Genomic DNA, 18822 nt, shown 5'->3' with positions numbered 1-18822 from the left:
AAGCCCTTTGCATGGGCAGCCAAGTAACTTTTGCTCCCTTTTTATATTTTTAATTACATGAAATCTACTTCTATAGTTTTGAATTATTTCTTCCTGCGCTGTGCCATTTTATGATTTGAGTTTATTACCATGGCCGTTAAACTTTTATATTTTCTGTTTCAAAATTGATGAGCCCTCTCATAACAATGGAGAAAGGAATTGGGTAAGAATGAGAAGCCTCTTCACTACAAAGGGAGCACATTTCATAGAAGTATTCCCAACTTTATTATCCAAGTAGGTGATTTTACTCTTCGTGATGTTAGATGTGGAGTTTCAATATTTGGTGTTTTGCCAATGAGAACTTTAAAGTTTAAACTAAAGCACAGCAAGTTAGGCGAATTAAAGCCTACTCACCAAAAAAAATTTTAATTGTGAATTGTCTTCCAAATGTTTATAATAATCATATGTTTTTTATTAAGTTTTACAGATTTTTGTAGATTAGCTTTGATTTTGGGAACATTTTTTTTTTCTATTTCAAACCAATGCCATTTGGGTTCTAAAGTTTACTCCCTATAAATGCGTTTTTAGTTTCATACCAAAAAAAAAAATCATTCAATTTCGAGCCAAGCACCCACAACTACAAAAAGAAATAAGGACGTCTCTTTCCTTGAGAAACCCTAAACAAAATCCCACAAAACACAAAAGAAGACACAGAGAACTTCATCCTCAGTCTTCTCTCCCATTCGAACTGCTCTCTTCCTTGACAACTATATTAGCTCAAAGCGATGAGTCCGTTAAAAAGGTAACTCTTTATTTTTCTCTTTGACTAAATCCATTTTAGTAAGAATTGTAAAATCCATGTTTCTATTGGCTTCATTCTATGCTAAATTTATTTTTATTCTCTCTTTTTAATGTATCTTCCCGGAACTTTAATGTAATTTGGGGTTGATGTTCTTGAGCCTTTCCCTCAATTATGGAAAGCTGCATCAACCGGAGATCTCGCGACTTAGAGGTGAACCTACAAGCGACTAGATAGCCCAAGAGTTACACATGGTAGAAGATCCAGAGAGACTGTTGACGCAACCATGTTGCGACCAATTAGCCCGCGACAAGGTTGCAAAATATCTGCTGGCATTCCACTATGTTCTTATCCTGATCTTCTTTTCAGCTCACACTATATAAGCCAAGACTCACATCCTTTGCATGGGTGAACAGGAAGTGTGTGAGCTGAGCTTATAAGAACAAAAGAGAGCATTTGTTCATCCCAACAGTTTTGTATAAGAGAAAGTGCCTTATTCTAGAGAAACAAATCTTTATCCTCTCTTCTCATTTTCTCTCACAAATCAGATATCCTTATTTATACTTGTTGCTCTATGTTCTTTCTTTACTAATTCTTGATTGCTCTAATTCAGTAAGAAAAAAGAATTTTTTTTAAATTTATTTATATTAGTTTTTACTTTTTGAACATGATTGTTTTATTTATAAAATGAATCTAGTTAATTTTATTTCATTTTTCACATAAGTTATGAAATTTTTTGTTGACATGATAATACATTGAAATTAAAGACAAAATTTTTACATATTCATGTAAAATACTGTCGTTTACTTAATACACACTCTGTTAATATGTCAAGGACAAGTCTCATATAAAGTAGTTATAAACCATGCATCATGCCATGTTAATTAGATTAAATGACTGTCTAACTTTATAATCAAGCATTCAGCAACAACAACAAACAAAAACAAAAATATAAAAAATCAAGTGCCAAAATTTCCCAAAAAATAAGTTATATGTGGATTTTATAATAATTAAACTATTATGTAGTTTAGCTAATTATTGTCAACAAAATGTGCAAAACAGTTTCTTGTTGGAAGAAGATCAGAGTCATTGGATTCTCAGATAGCATATGTTATACATAGCATACTAGCTCCATACCTATTATACATGTCCAAATTCAAAAATACTTTCACATGGCCTCTTTCCTCGGACCTAGTCTTCACACTCCCACCAAAAAATGGAGCCAAGAGCACATAACCTCTCACCCGAACTGGCTCTAATTCAACCAACCAAGCCCAAGTGCTACATGGTGAGCCACGTTCCCACCAAAAGAGTCACCCATTACAAAAACCCTATCAAAGTCCACAACCCCTTCACCCAACCACGTATCACAACCAATGTCACCATGCATGGCTAGGGTTTGTAACCATTTTAGAGAACTCATTGCATCATCTATGGTTGCCAGAAGCCTATGCTTTGATGCAAGCCTATAATCCGGTCAGTGTGGCCGATACCGTACCGGTACTAGTCGTACCGGCCGGTACATACCGTACCGGCCAGTGCACCGGTACCGGTACACTTCTATATTGTACCGGAAAAAATACCGGCCGTATAGGCCGCGTACCGGCCATACCGGCCAATTTCGGACAATATCGGCCGGTATAGAAAAAAACTTTTTTTTTTTTTTTAATTTTTTAATTTTGTAATTTTTAAATTTTTGTAAAAGCATCATGGTAACTTATTTATATTAACTTCTTAATATTATTTGTTTTCTTAGTATGCTATGAACAACTAAGCTTTCTATTTTTTATATTGTATTTTTTTTTTCTTTTATTTGATACTAAAGTCTAAAACTATGAATAATTTGTTTTGAATTGAGGTAATGTTTTATAATAAACTTTTATATTTACTATGATATAAGTGAAATATTATATGTTTATAAACATGGTTCTAGAGATTTTGGTGTGTATGTGTGTGTCTATATATATATATATATATATATATATATATATATATATATATATATATATATATAAAATAGCGATAAACCCGACACGGTACACCGGTATTGACCGATATTCGAAATATATCGTACCGGTGGCCAAACCGGTACAGCCTCCGGTACAACATTGACTTCCTTGAATCCGGTGCAACTACGAGGACTCCAAGCCCGGATGCAAGGCAGTGACATATGTTGTGGAAGTTGGGAAAATTACATGACCGAAACCAGAAACTGCCGCCATGAATGTAATATATTAGAGATATATTAGTCCATTAGTATAGACTCAAACCTAATTCTACTTTGTATGCAAGCCAAGTCTCTTGTTTGTACTAAAAGTCTGTTAGTTTAGAGTTTAGTCTACTATATATATCCATATTATGGTTCATTGTAATACAGGATTTGTACTGCATTCTAATATATTAAAGACGTAGCCATTTAGGCTTTCCTCCATGGACGTAGGCCGTTAGGCTAAACTATATAATCCTCGTGTTCTTGTGTTTTTATTTTATGCTTCCCTCTTCAGCATCTATCCAAGCATATTCAACATGGAATATATCATAGCTAATATTTAACATAATATAAGACAGGAAGCTTGGTGAGTGAAGCCAATGTGGGCTTGTAAAGGCGTAAGTGAAGATTTTGAAACTTGTCAAACACCTAGTCTTTCCAAAGAACGGAGCCATGATCAATGATAGAAATGTTAATGTTTATGTCGGTTGGGCATGAAATAGAGCCATCAGTATAGAGCTTCAAGAGACCAAAGCAATCTACAACTACATGAGGAAGAAAACCCATCTCTCAATAGCTCTATTAATTTCTCTCTTAACGTATTTGATAACTTTTGTGGTTTGGCAAAGGAGCTATATATTAAACAAAAGGGTGAATTGAAAGTAATATATGCAAAAACTACGTACACTTAAATTAAGTGTACATGTTTTTATTAATCTTTCGGTGGAAAAGCATGATTGTGGCTATTAATTGGACCTAATATCTATTTTAGGCACCGGGTAATGGCCATGGTACAACATGAAGAATTAATTTTTGAACCATTAACAGCTAAAATTTTATTGTCATTGATTTCAATATTCTTCGAGCTTGACTTGACTTGACTGAGTCCTTGTATCATGCATGTTTCCAGAAACATAGCTTAAAAGTGGTTTGGCTATAAGATTCATTTGATTTTATTTCATGGAAAATGGACCGTTGCTAAAAAATTTTGGTCTTCAAAAAAACAGTGCTACTTCGTCTTTTTCCCTTTGTCCCATGTATTTTGTTTGTCAATATAGTCGTGAAGTCTACATTCATATCTTCTGATTAATAAATATTCTAAGATCAAAATGGGAGAACAGCACATGCATGTTTATTTTGGACTTTCTAAGTTTTGTGGTAAGTTTCTTTTTATGTTTCACATTATAATTCTTGAAATATAAATTTCATATCCTACTTTTTGTGTTTCACTTTATACTCTATCAATCTTTTTTTGAAAAATAGTTACAATATACTGCTAATACAACAACTTGAATCATTTTCCCCAAAACCCTCAAACACTTTGTGTGTCGAGAGGTGTTAATTCAACTATAAGGCTCTTGACATGCTTCATTAATCTTGGTATGTTATGTGATTTTTTTTTTTCATTATAAACTTTTCTTTTAAAAAAAAAAATACAAATGAATACATAACAAGCTATGATTTATAAAGCATAAACTATAAAGTAGAACACGAAAAGTAGGACAAAAGACTTGCATTCATAATTCTTATACCTTGTGGAGAACAATTTTAGCAAAACTATGGGCCTATCAAAATACTAATCTCAAAAAGAGACAGAACCCATTAAGATTAAGCATGCATCCAGCCCAAGCTCAAAATCTCTTGGTATACCCCCACAAAATTCGCTAACCCAAGCCCATGAAGTCCAATGCAAATCCATCAAGCATTCCTAGCTGGGCCAAGATCCACTACAAGAATTTTGGTCTTTTGCGACCAATGTTTTAGTGACGACCAAAAAGTCGTCACTATTAGGCATACATTAGCGACGATAATTATTGTTCATCGCAAATAAGTGTATTGTAGCGACAACACTAAGATAGTCGCTAATAAGTCGTCACTAACACCATGGAGGGAATTTTATTTACTTTTGGAAAATAGAGGGAAACTTCTAGCAACGACAATAAGTTTTGTTGCAATGACATTTACGTCGCTAAAATAAGGTTTATTTTAACGACGATATCTATCGTCGCTAATAATCATCTTTAGTGACGACTTTATGTTTCATCATAGATATGTGGCCAAAAATATATAATAAGTAAATTATATATATGCTTTATTTATCGGCAATGACACATTAGTGGTCGCTATTAGATGGCTATTTGCGAGGACACAACATGTCATCGCAAATATATCTACCTAAATATTACGGAGGGTAAAATTTTCACTCTCAAAAAAGTGGTGGGAATTATTGGAGGGAAGCAGATTATATATTAGCAATGAATTAGGTTGTCACTATAAGGGATCTTTTAATGAAGACAAATATTGTCGTCACTAATATGTGTCTAAAACAATTTTGATATAATATGATTTTTTTTTTTATATCAAATCCTCCAAATGCATCTTAAAGTATTTAAAATGACATAAATTCCTTTAAAATATTTGAAATGATTAAAATACCATTAATCTCGTCAAAATGACCAAAGTACCCCCAAACTTATATAATGACCAAAATAAACTTAAAACCTCCAAAGTAACTTAAAACTTTCAAATCCGTTTAAAAAAAAAAAGAAAAGAAAAAATGAGACAACGGAGGGCTTGTTGCATCAAAATACTTTCAAATCATAATGTTACCCATTTGAAACTTGAAATTGATAAAATAATAAAAATTGATAAAGTTTTGATTCCACTCAAAATACTGACTAATTCTCATAGTTATCAAAATGTGAATCGTATCGTGAATCAATTTTTGATTTTTCTGTATCATGGGTATTAGTCAATATTTACCAAACTAATAAGTTCATTATAAATATATGAAAGGTATATTCATTATAAATTCATAATATATTCAACCAATAACCAATTCAATCATCAATTATGTAATAATATTTACCAAAAGTAAGTGAATAAATCAAATTAAAATTTATTTATAATATACTTATTCAAATTAATTAAAATCATAGGTTGTAATACAGGATATATGAGCAAAAATAATAAAAAATTTTATCATTTTGCCTAATCAACTTTATCTAAGTTAATGTTAACATGATGTTCATCATCTTTCAAAATTATTTCTTCATTAACATTTTCTAACAACTACTTCAATACCCAATAATCCAATGAAAACCTTCCCACTGAATCTAATTTCACAAAGTCTAGTAGTCTCAAGACCATCTATTAAGTTTGACTAGGTTTGACCAACTTTAACCAAAATTTGACTTTGCTTTTCTCTAAATCCAGTCATTCGATTGTGATCATAATTTGCTAGAATTATTTTTTCATTATACTCTTCAAATCCAACGGTTAGATTTCAAATCTAAGGATGACACGTGATGGACATATATTATGTACCTTTATGGCTATGTTCTCTCAATCTAATCATCAAATTGTTTTCAAATTTCACCAATATCAATATGTCACCATACTCTTCAATCCCAATGATCAAGATTCGAATATGAATTTTACAAAGTCTAGTGGTCTCGGGACCATTTTTTTTTAAGTTTGACCGAGTTTGACCAACTTTAACTAAACTTTGACTGCGTCTTTCTCTAAATTCAACCGTTTGATTGTGACCATAATTTACTAGTATTATCCTTGCATTACACTCTTCAAATCCAACGGTTAGATTTCAAATCTAAGGATGGCGCGTGATGATCATATGTTATCTATACTACTATTTACGGAGCTTTCCCTATTTGGATTCCACATTTTTATGGTTCTAAAATACCCCTATATCCCTATGTTTAAGTAGAGATAAAACTAAAAGACAATTTGGTAAAAATGCAACTCTAACTCCTACTAAAATATTGTCTAAAAAATAGGGTCACTCTCCTCTTTATTTTTAAATTGATTTATTCACTTATAAATTAGATTTTTAAAATAAAAATTATATATATAAAATAATTAAATACAATTTTTTTTCTACAAAATAGGACTATGAAAAAAAAATCTCATTACATGCGCGAAGCGCGTGTGATGAGGCTAGTGTACCTTTATGGCTATCTTCTCTCAATCTGATCATCCAATTGTTCTCAAATTTCACCAGCACCAATATGTCACCATGCTCTTTAATCCCAATGATCAAGATTCGAATATGAATTTCACAAAGTCTAGTGGTCTTGGGACCATCTATTAAGTTTGACCGGATTTGACCAACATTAACTAAACTTTGACTGTGCCTTTCTCTGAATCCAGTTGTTTGATTGTGAACATAATTTACTAGAATTATCCTTTCATTACATTCTTCGAATCCAACAATTAGATTTTAAATCTAAGGATGGCGCATGACGGTCATATGTTATGTACCTTTATAACTATGTTCTCTCAATCTGACTATCCAATTGTTCTCAAATTTTACCAACACCAATATGTCACCATACTCTTCAATCCCAATGATCAAGATTCGAATATGAATTTCACAAACTCTAGTGGTCTCAGGACTATTTATTAAGTTTAACCGGGTTTGACAAACTTTAACTAAACTTTGACCGCGCATTTCTCTAAATCCAGCCGTTTGATTGTGACCATAATTTACTAGTATTATCCTTTCATTACACTCTTCGAATCTAACGGGTAGATTTCAAATCTAAGGATGGCGCATGATAGTCATATGTTATGTACCTTTATGGCTATGTTTTCTCCATCTAATCATCCAATTGTTCTCAAATTTCACCAACACCAATATGTCACCATACTCTTCAATCCCAACGATCAAGATTCGAATATGAATTTCACAAAGTCTAGTGGTCTCGGGACCATTTTTTAAGTTTGACCGGGTTTGACCAACTTTAACTAAATTTTGACTGTGCGTTTCTCTAAATCTAGCCGTTTGATTGTGACCATAATTTACTAGTATTATCCTTTTATTACACTCTTCGAATCTAACGGTTGGATTTTAAATCTAAGAATAGTGCGTGATGGCGTGTGATGGTCATATGTTACGTACCTTTATGGCTATGTTCTCTCAATCTAATCATCTAATTGTTCTCAAATTTCACCAACACCAATATGTCAACATACTTTTTTTTTTAGAATACTCTTTAATCCCAATGATCAAGATTCGACTGCCTTTCTTGAATCAATATTTTATTTTTTTGTATCATATATCATAAGATACACAAATACTTAAAAAAATTATTTAAAAAAAAAATTACACACACACACACATATATAAGAATGGTATATTCATTATAAAATCATAATATATTCAACTAATAACTAATTTAATTATCAACTATGTAATAATATTTAGCAAAACTAACTAAATAAATCAAATTGACATATATTTATAAAATACATATTCAAATTGATTAAACTCAGAAGTGATAATACATGATATATGAGCCAAAATTATAGTTTTTTTTATCATCTTACCTAATCAACTCTATCTAAGTCAATATTAACATCATGTTCATCATTTTGCAAAATTATTTCTTCTTTGAGATTTGCTAACAACTATGCCAATAGCCAATAACCCACTAAAAACCTTCCCACTTAGCCTAGTTTCACCAAATTCAGCAGTCTCGGGACCATCTATTAAGTTTGACCGGATTTGACCAACTTTAACAAAATTTTGACCGCACCTTTCTCTAAATCCAATCATCTGATTGTGACCATAATTTACCATAATTAACCTTTTATTACACTCTTCAAATCTGACGGTTGGATTCCAGATCTAAGTATGGCGTAAGGGTGTCAAACGGGTAGGTTTTGGTGGGTTTGGGGTGGACATAATTGAGTTGGGTATATAAAACATTTGCCCATTAAGACCCATTTAGCTAATTGCTTCTAACCAAAACCAACCCAACCCAATTATTATGGGTAAACCCCAACCCACCCAAATACCCAATTATCAAAATTACCAAAATGCCCCTAAAGTGTAAAAGACCAAAGCACTCTAAAATCTTTCAATTGAATGATCAAGATTTAAATATGAATTGGAGCATGATGAACACGTGCCATGTGACCCCATGAAGATTTGGTTAGTCTTGTTCTTGTAATCTAAACATCCCATTAAAATTATGCTTCGCAAAGTACTTCCTTTAAAGCTATGTTTTCCCCTTGATGACACATGGGAGTGGTAGAAGTAGTTCAAAGTATTGCCTTTGAAATTATATTTTTCATAAAAAGTACTACTTTTCAAAATTTAATGTTTAAAGGGAAGATACTGGTAGGTGCTCCTCTAGATCAAACATTAGATTTTTGTTTTATCTTGACATTAACTCTTTCTAATCATGGGTTTTCCAAATGGTTTTCAAACTAAAGCTATTTTTGTTTTTTCCTCTAAAATCAAAGTCATCAATATCTAAACACATATTCTTGATGCATGTAAGATATCAAGAGACATATGCGCCCAAGGCTAGACAAGTATGTTCTAAAATCTCTAAAATAACTAAAAATATCCTAAAACCTCTAAAATAACTAAAAATACTCTTGAAACCTCCATAATACCAAAAATACTCCCAAAACCTCTTAAACACATATTTGTGGTATTTTTGCTAATTCTAGTGGTTTTAGAGGCATTTTGGTCATTTTAAAAGTTTCAGGAGTATCTTGGTCATTTTACAAGTTAAGGGGTATTTTTTTTGTCATTTCATAGATTTTGGGAGCATTTTAGTCATTTTAGAGGTTTTAATGGATATTTTGGTCATTTTTTTGGCTTAGGGGTATATTAGTCATTTTTAAGGTTTTGGGGTATTTTGGTCATTCTCATGAATAAAACCAATTTTTCAGATACACATTCCAACCGACTCTCTATCTTTTCTCTATCTCACTTAAATATTATTTATTCAATCTTTTTTTTGTTCTTTTCAAATTCCAAATAACTATATTTTTTTTAAATCTCCAATGGTGTAATTTTCATGCAATATTTATTTGTTATTTTATTTTTTATCAAATCTATGTTAGTCTTGTGCAAATTCTTTGGACTTTTGATGAGGAATGAGTTTATCCATTAATTCTTATGTAAACAATTCACTAGTTTTTAAATTTTTATCTGTTAATTATGAATATTCATCAACTTATCATTATCTCTTTCTATTTATTTTAATAAAAATACACTATCTAGTCTTAATTAAAGATATTATTATTCTAATTCATTAAATTCTAATTAATTTCCTTTTAAAAAGACTTACCATAATTACTCCATTATTCACTTTTTAATTTTTAATTTGTTTTGAGGAAGATTTTAGTGATTAGTATTTTTTTTATATAAAGCAAAAGTATATCATTAATTTTTTTTGGATAGGGTATATCATTAATTTTTAATAAAAGACAAACTTATGAAGTTATAATCATTTAGTCCTTTAAAAAAAAAAAAAAAAAACATTTAGTCCACACGTTTCTTTCATAAAAAAAAAAAAAAGGTTCAAAATAAGTCCCATTTTAGTCACAATAAGCCCCCACTCACCACTTCAAAAATTTCAGCCTCCCACTTAAATTTTTTTTTTTTTTTTCCTTTCAGATTTGTCGCTTCTTTTTATTCTCATTTTGTGCCTCCACCCACATTTTCCTTTCACTCAATCTCTTCCTCTCTCTGCCGTGGTTCTCCCTCACCCGTTCTCGCCGCCGACAACCACCATCCACACTGCAGTTATCAACGACGACGTGGTGGCTTCCCTTCTTCCTTTACCAGCCTTCCCCTTCACCCATCTCCTCTCCAGCTCTTGTTCTTCACTGAAATCTCATCCTCCCTCCTCCAAAATTTCAAACTCCAAAATTTCAGGAGTGCATGACGGTTATTTTTTTATCTCAAACTTGTATTGTTCTAGGAGAAATTATTTAGGCTTTTTTTTTAAAATTATTTGATTTCTCTATTGATTTAGTTCTTGGTTTCTTACTAACCATTTAATGATTATCTTCCTCTCAGATAACACTCTGTGGTTGGGGAGTAGAGGCAGCGGAAAAAATTAATAAAGGCGATTTTATTATCGAGTACATTGGAGAAGGTAGTCTGTTTTATTTGAATTTAGCTTATATTGTCACAAGCCTGCAAATTTTTTTTAAAAATTGTTTTTTCACCTTTTGTTCTGTTGCTTTGGCTTTATTTTCATGAACAAGAATCTCACATTTCAAGCATTGCCTCTGTTACTCATGCCTTGTGATGCCAATCTTCTATTTTATTTTTCACTTTTCTTGGGTGTATATATGATTAATCAGGTCACTATATCCTGCCTATTTGCTTGGAAAGTTTGTCACCTTTTAATCATAATTAGGTAGGAGGATTTGGAAGTTTATTCAAATTGTGTGTGTATGTGTTAAAACATGAGCCTTCGAAGCAACCTCTTGTTGCTGCAGCTGTGTGCTCATATAAATCATAATTGCTTTTCTTCTATAGGAGATTTTCATTTGGCTTTTCTTGGGGTTGCTAGTGAAAATGACAAAATACTTTTCAAGCTTATTGTACTAGTTAATTTGTTAATTTTCTGTTTAAGTCATTGACCCTGTCAAATTTCATCAAGGCTTGCCTGAGTTTTATTGGTTCAAATCAACATAACTATATTGTGGTCACTTTTGCTCCTTGATATTTCTTTCTTCTTTTTGTGTGTTTGGGGTTTGGAAGTAGGAGGGGTGGGGTGCTAGAACTTGTTTAGATGAGTCATAGTGCATCATATTTAATCTGCTGAGCATTTACAATTACACCATAGAGGCTCCCATTTTCAAATCTGCATAACCATTTGTAGTGCCACTTTATTTGTAGACTAATTGTAATGAAGTTTTGCATGTGAACAATCTCTAAATTCTTAAAAGGGGTCATTGATTATTAAGAAATTGGGTTCATTATCGTGACTGGCTCCATTAACTAATTATTGGCGTGAAAATTGCTTGTGAACAATCTCCTATTTTGTTTTCTGAGGTTTCTTTCTAAGCTATAAGAATATTATCTATAGAAAAATGAAAGAACCCCTCCAGGCATCCCATAGCTGGTGGTTCTAATTAGTACACCTTGACTGAGAATTATAAAAAGCAAAAGGTCCTTGCTTTACTGATTTTTATGGCTACTACAAGTTTCTATCATATCATTTGTTAAGAGTCAAGACCTGTGAGTTGCAAAAGAGTGAGAAGTTATTTGGTTCTTGGCATTGTAGATTTTTGCAATTTGGACCTTAGGTGAAGTGCCACTATGGAGCTCCAAGTTGCCAAGGCTATCTTGGGACCAAAAGAAAGATTGGTAAAGTGGATATTTGCTGGGGAACAAATGTGATTGGCAGTATGATTTGTATTGACAAATGTTATAGGTGGGATAGTCATGTCATATATCACTTCCCATAAAATGTGGTCAAATAAAACAACTAAAGAAAAAGAAAAGGAAAAAGAAGGGAAGTAGAAGGTACAGTCTTTTGTCATTGTTTTTACACCATTCAAGCTATTACATCCTCTCTAGATTTTTTTTTTTGTTACATCTAATTCCCCTATACCCAGAAATTTTCTTCTGTAGACTTGTAAGTGTAACATTGTGAGTTAGTCAGGTGTAAAAATTCAAGAAAAAAAAATCTGAAAGAATGTCAGATTGGTTGGAATTATAGTTTTGATAAATATGTGGCATTGAAACTTGTGTTCACAGCATCCTTTTCATGGCTAATTGATTCCATTGTCTTGGGTTTTTTGTACCTGACATTATTATCATAAGAAATATTTATCAAATTCCCGAATAGTGTGTTGTTGGGTATTTCCCTTTTGGGTGTGAAACACAAAGTGCTGTGTTGGTTTTAAGGAGTGAATTACCTTATAGGATAGCAGATGCTTGTTCATGTTCCTAGTGCCTTGTCCATCTTCACTTGACCAAAGGCGACCTATGTTCATTGGGGTTTATTTATTTTTATTTTTTTAATCATTTATCCAAGTCCGATTCTTACTAGTCATAGGAAGGATATTTTGATTCTTCTTTTCACATGCATTCTACCTTTTCCTCTCCAATTTCAGTTATACGTCCGCTTATATGTGGATATCTAATTTTTATATGATCCATGTATGATATATTAATATTCATGTGCATTACAATAGCTTCTACCCAAAGCTAGGTAAGTCTCTCTAGCTTTCTTTCCTATTTTGTAGTTATTTTGTGTATATATTTGTAGTTAAATTTGTGGTTTTTTTTTTATTTTTGATTTTGGTTAAAGTTTGGTTTGGATTATGTGTAGTAAAAGTTTAGTTTGGATTATGGTTTTGGTTTGGATTAAAATTTGATTTGGATTTTGGTTTGGTGTCCAAATGTTGCAAGTAATACTACTGCCGTTAGTCCTTCCAACTTGTGACCAAATAGTTTAAAGTTAATCCAATGTAGCTTTTAGCAGAACTGAAAGGTGGAGGGGAAAAAAAGGGACTGCTCCTACCTTTAGTGAAAATTTTGAGACTAAAGCTTAATAACTTTATGGTTATTAGTTTCCTTTACAAACTGATTAGGTAGGCCCACTTCAATAAAACTATTTAACCCCCATAGCCACTCAAACAGAGTTAATCATATAGCTTTCTTTTTGCTTTTGCATTTTGCTTAACACTTACTTATGTTGTACAGCTAACCCAGTTTGGAGACTACACTCTATAATCATCTAAACATCATTCTAAAATTCAAAATGTATAAAATTTTCAGTCAATATAGGCCTCAAATCACATAGTCCACCTTATTTTCCTTAAAGACAAAGGTACTGAGCTAGAACTGATGCTTCACAGGTCTTATTTTCTTTTCCACTGTTTTTTTTATTATTATTTTTTATTTTTTATTATTATTATTATTATTTTTTACATTATCTTTAATTGTATGTCTATTTGTAATTGTTATCACAAATAGTTTGATCTTTAACATATGTAGGTGTGAGTGTAGTGTTAACTATAAATTTGTGCAAGTAATGTGAGCATGTGCCTTTTGCTTACCAAGTGTTTGATAAATTGTCTCTGAGTTATGAGTTTTGATTTCTTAATTTGTTGTTGTGGTCATTGTTTATATGAGATTAAGGGTTTCATTCCTCATTTTTTATATTCTTTAACACGTTTTAATGTGAATAAAGTCTCAAAGCATTTGGGCTAGTATTAAAAGTATAGCAATTTTCTTTTGGGATCCTAAATCTATCATGGACAGACTTGAGTCAGCTGCAATACGTGATTTTTAATAAATTATAGAAAAATCATTTTGGACTTAATCTTTTGTGGTGCCTTGTATACATATAGGGCCATGTTCCCTTAAAATTTCAAATCAATTGGATAATGTTTCATGGACCAAACCATTTTTACAAGATGGCTGACCTGCTATGTAGTGAAACTGAAAGTACAACAACCCTCTCACCTTTGTTTCACTTTGAGTTAATTTTGTGGTTTTTATTTTTTATTTTGGTTAAATTACATTCTAAAGTTTTAATTATTAGTTATTACTATGCTGATATATGGGCTTAAAGTGCTTGAAGTTGTCAAAATAAATGCAAGCCTTTGAAATTCCTTCTATTTGAATAAAGAATGCCTGCTATGAGGCATACAAATTTTATGTCATGATGATAAAGATGTTTAAATTTTGATTCTTAGTAGACATGAATGTCCTTATATGTGGATTAACTTGCATGCAGTACAAGTTCTATGTTGATGGAAAATGGGGATATTATGAATTTGAACATCATGTGATTGGTGATTATGGGATTCTAAACACGCTACATTTGTCTACGAATGACATGGATGTTGATACTGATGCCTTTTCAGCATATGGTGAGTCAGATATACCATATGCTTGAAATCATGATTACCATGATACTTTGGCCCTTCTTGTTGTCTTTTATATTTTGTTATGATTTTGATGGAAGTCAGAGATTTTAGTAATATCTATATGTCTCTATGGGCTTGACTTGAGGAGTTGTTTGAACTTTAGTGTTCTTAATACCCAACCAAGCTTCGCTCATTTGAAACCTATGATCCTATGCAGCAAGTTTTTATTTGGTATCTACTGCTTTTTCATTATAGTACATTAGAATTTTGTGTTGTATATTTTTAATTAGTGTATGAATAAATTCCTTAAACTCATCTTTTACAGGCTAAGCATTCTTTGCAGGTGGTGAGTTTTGATTTTTTTGAAGATCCGTGTGTTTGGCTTGAGCATAGTAAGTGCTTTCTTTTTAAATACTTATAAAATTCTAAGGTGGTTTACATTAGAATTTCATAACTGTTTTGTGGTGGATTGTTGAGTGTGAGCAAGCGGGTGGCTTGCATGGTGATATAAGGTGCTTTACATTGATATTGGGAGTGTTGATTGTTTTGTGAATGACTATTTTGCGCAAGTTTTTTCTCCCCCCACCCCACCTTAAAGTTCTCTGGTGAAAGCCATCTTGATGTTGGTAATTTTGCTTAATAAGCAAGTGAAGAAAAAATAAAAATATTTGGTTCTAAGATTTTATTTTTGGTTTTCCCCCCTTTTCTGATTTTGTTTATGATATCAAGGCGTCTTGGCTTTTTTGGCTTTAGTTGTTTTACCAGCAAGATCACATACGTTTTGGATTAGTGATATTCTAGTCTTTTCTATCTATTAGTTGGTAATGCTACATGTTTTATTTAATTATCATGTTTATAGTATTCACCAGCTAGTTCTTTAATATTGATCTACTAAACATGCTAATAGTATAATGTTTAAATTTGAAGGTGGTACTGTAGGCTGTTGAAGTGATAAACATAGTGAATTCACAGTATTTGCCAACTAGTTCTTTAAAGAAAAATGCTAGTACCACAAATATGCTAATAAAATGCTAGTACCACATTGCTCTTTTTGTTATATTAATCTACTAAATATGCTAATAGAATAATATTTAAATTTGATGTAGTGCAGTAGGCTGTTGGAGTGACAAATAAAGTGAGTTTATAGGTTGAAAAGACATGCATTCCACTTTCATTAGAGTATTTCAATAATTTCCTTTGTGGCCAAAATGTACCAAGGGGAAGAGAGTAGTTTAATTTCTTAAATCTTGTGGGGGGGGGGGGGGGGGACAATTAAAAAAGTGGATTAGTTTTATTCTTTTACTTGAGTTCTAAATGTAACCACTTCCCATGTCATTCCTCTCTCACAATATTTTCATCTATTTTAGTATGAGTGTGTAGAACTAATAGAGAATTACTTTGAGGTTCTTGTCAATTTCTCCATTAATTTATAGATAAAAATATGGTATAGAATCTAATTTTATATTATTTCTTGCTTTTTGGGACATATCTAACTCATGTAATAATTTATTACATTTTTTTTTTTGTAGCATTCAATGAACAATAAAAGACTTAAATTGTATATTGAATTGTGTACTGTACATGGTAGGGAAAAAAAATTAATTATCTCTCATTTTTTGTTTGGGATGTTGGGACTCAACATGTCTATTGTCTTTCTGTTATTCTCCTAAAGAAAGATTCTCCTATGATGCTAGACTGTTATCTTTTTGGTTTGGGGAGTAGAAGAAAGAATTAGGTTTTTTTTTCCTATTTATTTTTTTTTGTTTTATTAACAATTTGTTTGTGTCTCCATTTAAATTCTTTTGCTTTAAGTTCATGATATGTTTTTTAGATGAGTGATATTTCGTATGTATTAATGAATTTTCATTTGCTTTAAATTCTTTTACTTTAATTTCTTTACAAATATCTTTTGATATGTTCTTTGTTATGATTGTTAATTTGGACTTATTTCTTTAGGAGAACAAGTCTTGATGTAGATTAAGTTTTGTTAAATGCATAAAGCTTTCATATCTTCTTAGTTATGGTATTTTTGAAAAATATTAATGTTAAAATTTTACTTGGATGTTAAAACTATTTAGTAAGCATTTTTGTCATCTATTTTAATTGACCTTTACATTGGTTTATGGTCTTTATTTCAGGTCAAAATGTCGCATGCCTTGGCTTATAGATGATGTCGAGGGGAGATATATTTCATTGCAACAAAGTCTTACCTTGGTTGCATATTCATGAGGAATTCGTTGTCATTTGATTAGTATTTGAGTGAATAGATTCAAACTTATATTATGTATATGATATTAAAATTGGGTATTATTTTCCCTTATTAATAGTTATTGATTGAGCAGTTGTTATGCTTATATGAGTATTTGTGATTGAAAATTTGTGATGTGTATAGGATTGTGGTTTGTTATTTCTCAACAGGTACTCATGTGAAATTCAAAATGTTAATTTTAAAGAAAAATCCAAAAAAAAAAAGAAGTAAAATGTTATTAGCGACGACAATGTTGTCACTAATATTTTATCATATCATTAGTGACGACAAACAATATCATCACTAATATGCAATTTTTAGTGATGACATGTTTGTGGTCACTAATATATCATTATCTGTGATGATAGCAAGCATCATCACTAGTAATGACATATTAGCGACAATAAAAATGTCGTCGTTAATAATAATCTACTAGCGACGACAAAAAAAAAATCGTCACTACTAATGAGCTAGTAGCGACGACATTTCATCTTGGATTCTTGAGTTATTTATGACGACAATTGTCACTATTTGCGATGATTTTGTCGTCGTTAATAGTTTTGTATTTTGCGACGACATTAATATTGTCACTAAATATTTTTTTGTTACCACTTTTGTTTAACGAAAGTTAGTGACGACATTTTTCGTCGCTAATTAAATTAGCGACGATATTTTAAGCATTAGTGACGACTATATGTCGTCGCTAAAGACCAAATTTCTTGTAGTGATCTAAGCTTACTCTTTCTTTTTCATTTTGTTTGTGCTAAAGCTTACTCTTTCTTTGTATTTTATGAACCAAACCCATGCATGAAGAGGAAGACCAACAAGAGGGAAAATTAAGTAGAGGTGGATTAGAGAGCTATAAAATTATTTCGCACACTGGTATAAGCTTACTAAAAGGTCTCTCATTGGGCTTAGAAAATTGACGAGACTAATGACCCCCTGGAGAATGCATATATTTACTTAATTAAAATATACTAGTCTCATTGCATATGTTTTTTTTTTGTTTGTTTTTTTTTTTTAGTTTCATAATTTTTTATTTATTAAAATTTTAGGTTTACACATTTAATATTGCACATTTGCAAACTACTGATAGAATCAGGACTGTCATGAGGTTAGCTATAAAAAATGAACACTAAAATAATATTGAAATCATATATTTGTGTGTGGATTTGTTTATTTTTTGATTCGCAAATGTATTATCAATTCGTAAATGTGCAGTATTTAACGTGTAAATCTCAAATTTTGATGAATCAAGAATTATGGCATCAAATAGAAAAAAAAAGAAGAAAAGAAGATGCTAGTTATTATCAATAATCACGTCCAATTATTCTATTCTTATCTTTAAAGATAGTTTTTGGACGTGGAGCCATACCATTAATCATGGATAAGGATTAAAGTCATCTTAAATTTTGCAAAATTACAAAAATCTTCTTTAGGATAAACCAAATAATTTATGTGAAACCTGATATTGCGCATAACAATATAAAATGAAAAAAAGTTTTCTTACAATTATCTCTTCTTGATTTTATTTTTGGTTCTACTGTGACCACCTACTTTGCCAGAATTTTTTTTACAAGTAATGACATGTAAGATTATAATTGGTAGATCATCACTTTATGACTCACCAGTCACCACCTTTTTACCACCATCTACTTTTGAGATAGTTTCAACCTATAACATCCACTCCTAATGATAGGTCTTTATCATCAGATCAAGACACCAATAAGTTTTTAGTATAGGCGGAGAATTGAACTCCAGATCTTTTATATAACCATCAGAGACTTTACCAGTTGAGCTAATTGGAACTCACTTTTTACAACTATTTATAGTTTGTGACCATTCACAAGGTCGTGGCAAGATTTACAGTACAAAAATATTGTCTATAAATTTTATCATTTTTTTCTTAACCAAGTTTGTTTTCGT

The 18822-nt window shown here is 31.3% G+C and overlaps 1 long non-coding RNA gene and 1 pseudogene across 3 annotated transcripts; one reads left to right on the top strand and one right to left on the bottom strand.

The window, feature by feature from the left end:
- Positions 1 to 1875: 1875 nt before the first annotated feature.
- Positions 1876 to 3554, bottom strand: LOC142628421 (strigolactones hydrolase CXE15-like; annotated as a pseudogene).
- A 6888-nt stretch (positions 3555 to 10442) lies between these two features.
- On the top strand, positions 10443 to 17002 carry LOC142629584 (uncharacterized). Of its 3 annotated transcripts, none has more exons than XR_012843079.1 (5): positions 10479 to 10698; positions 10831 to 10909; positions 14516 to 14651; positions 14974 to 15040; positions 16787 to 17002. It is a non-coding gene; the product is annotated as an uncharacterized LOC142629584 (long non-coding RNA). The 3 variants fall into 3 exon arrangements; XR_012843080.1 differs by having other exon boundaries at positions 10485 to 10698; positions 14992 to 15040; XR_012843081.1 differs by lacking the exon at positions 14516 to 14651 and having other exon boundaries at positions 10443 to 10698.
- Positions 17003 to 18822: the final 1820 nt, after the last annotated feature.

Source organism: Castanea sativa, chromosome 3 (assembly GCF_040712315.1).
Source record: "Castanea sativa cultivar Marrone di Chiusa Pesio chromosome 3, ASM4071231v1".
Lineage (NCBI taxonomy): Eukaryota > Viridiplantae > Streptophyta > Magnoliopsida > Fagales > Fagaceae > Castanea > Castanea sativa.
The sequence above is the reverse complement of the archived record's forward strand: the minus strand, read 5'-3'. Positions and strand labels throughout refer to the sequence as shown.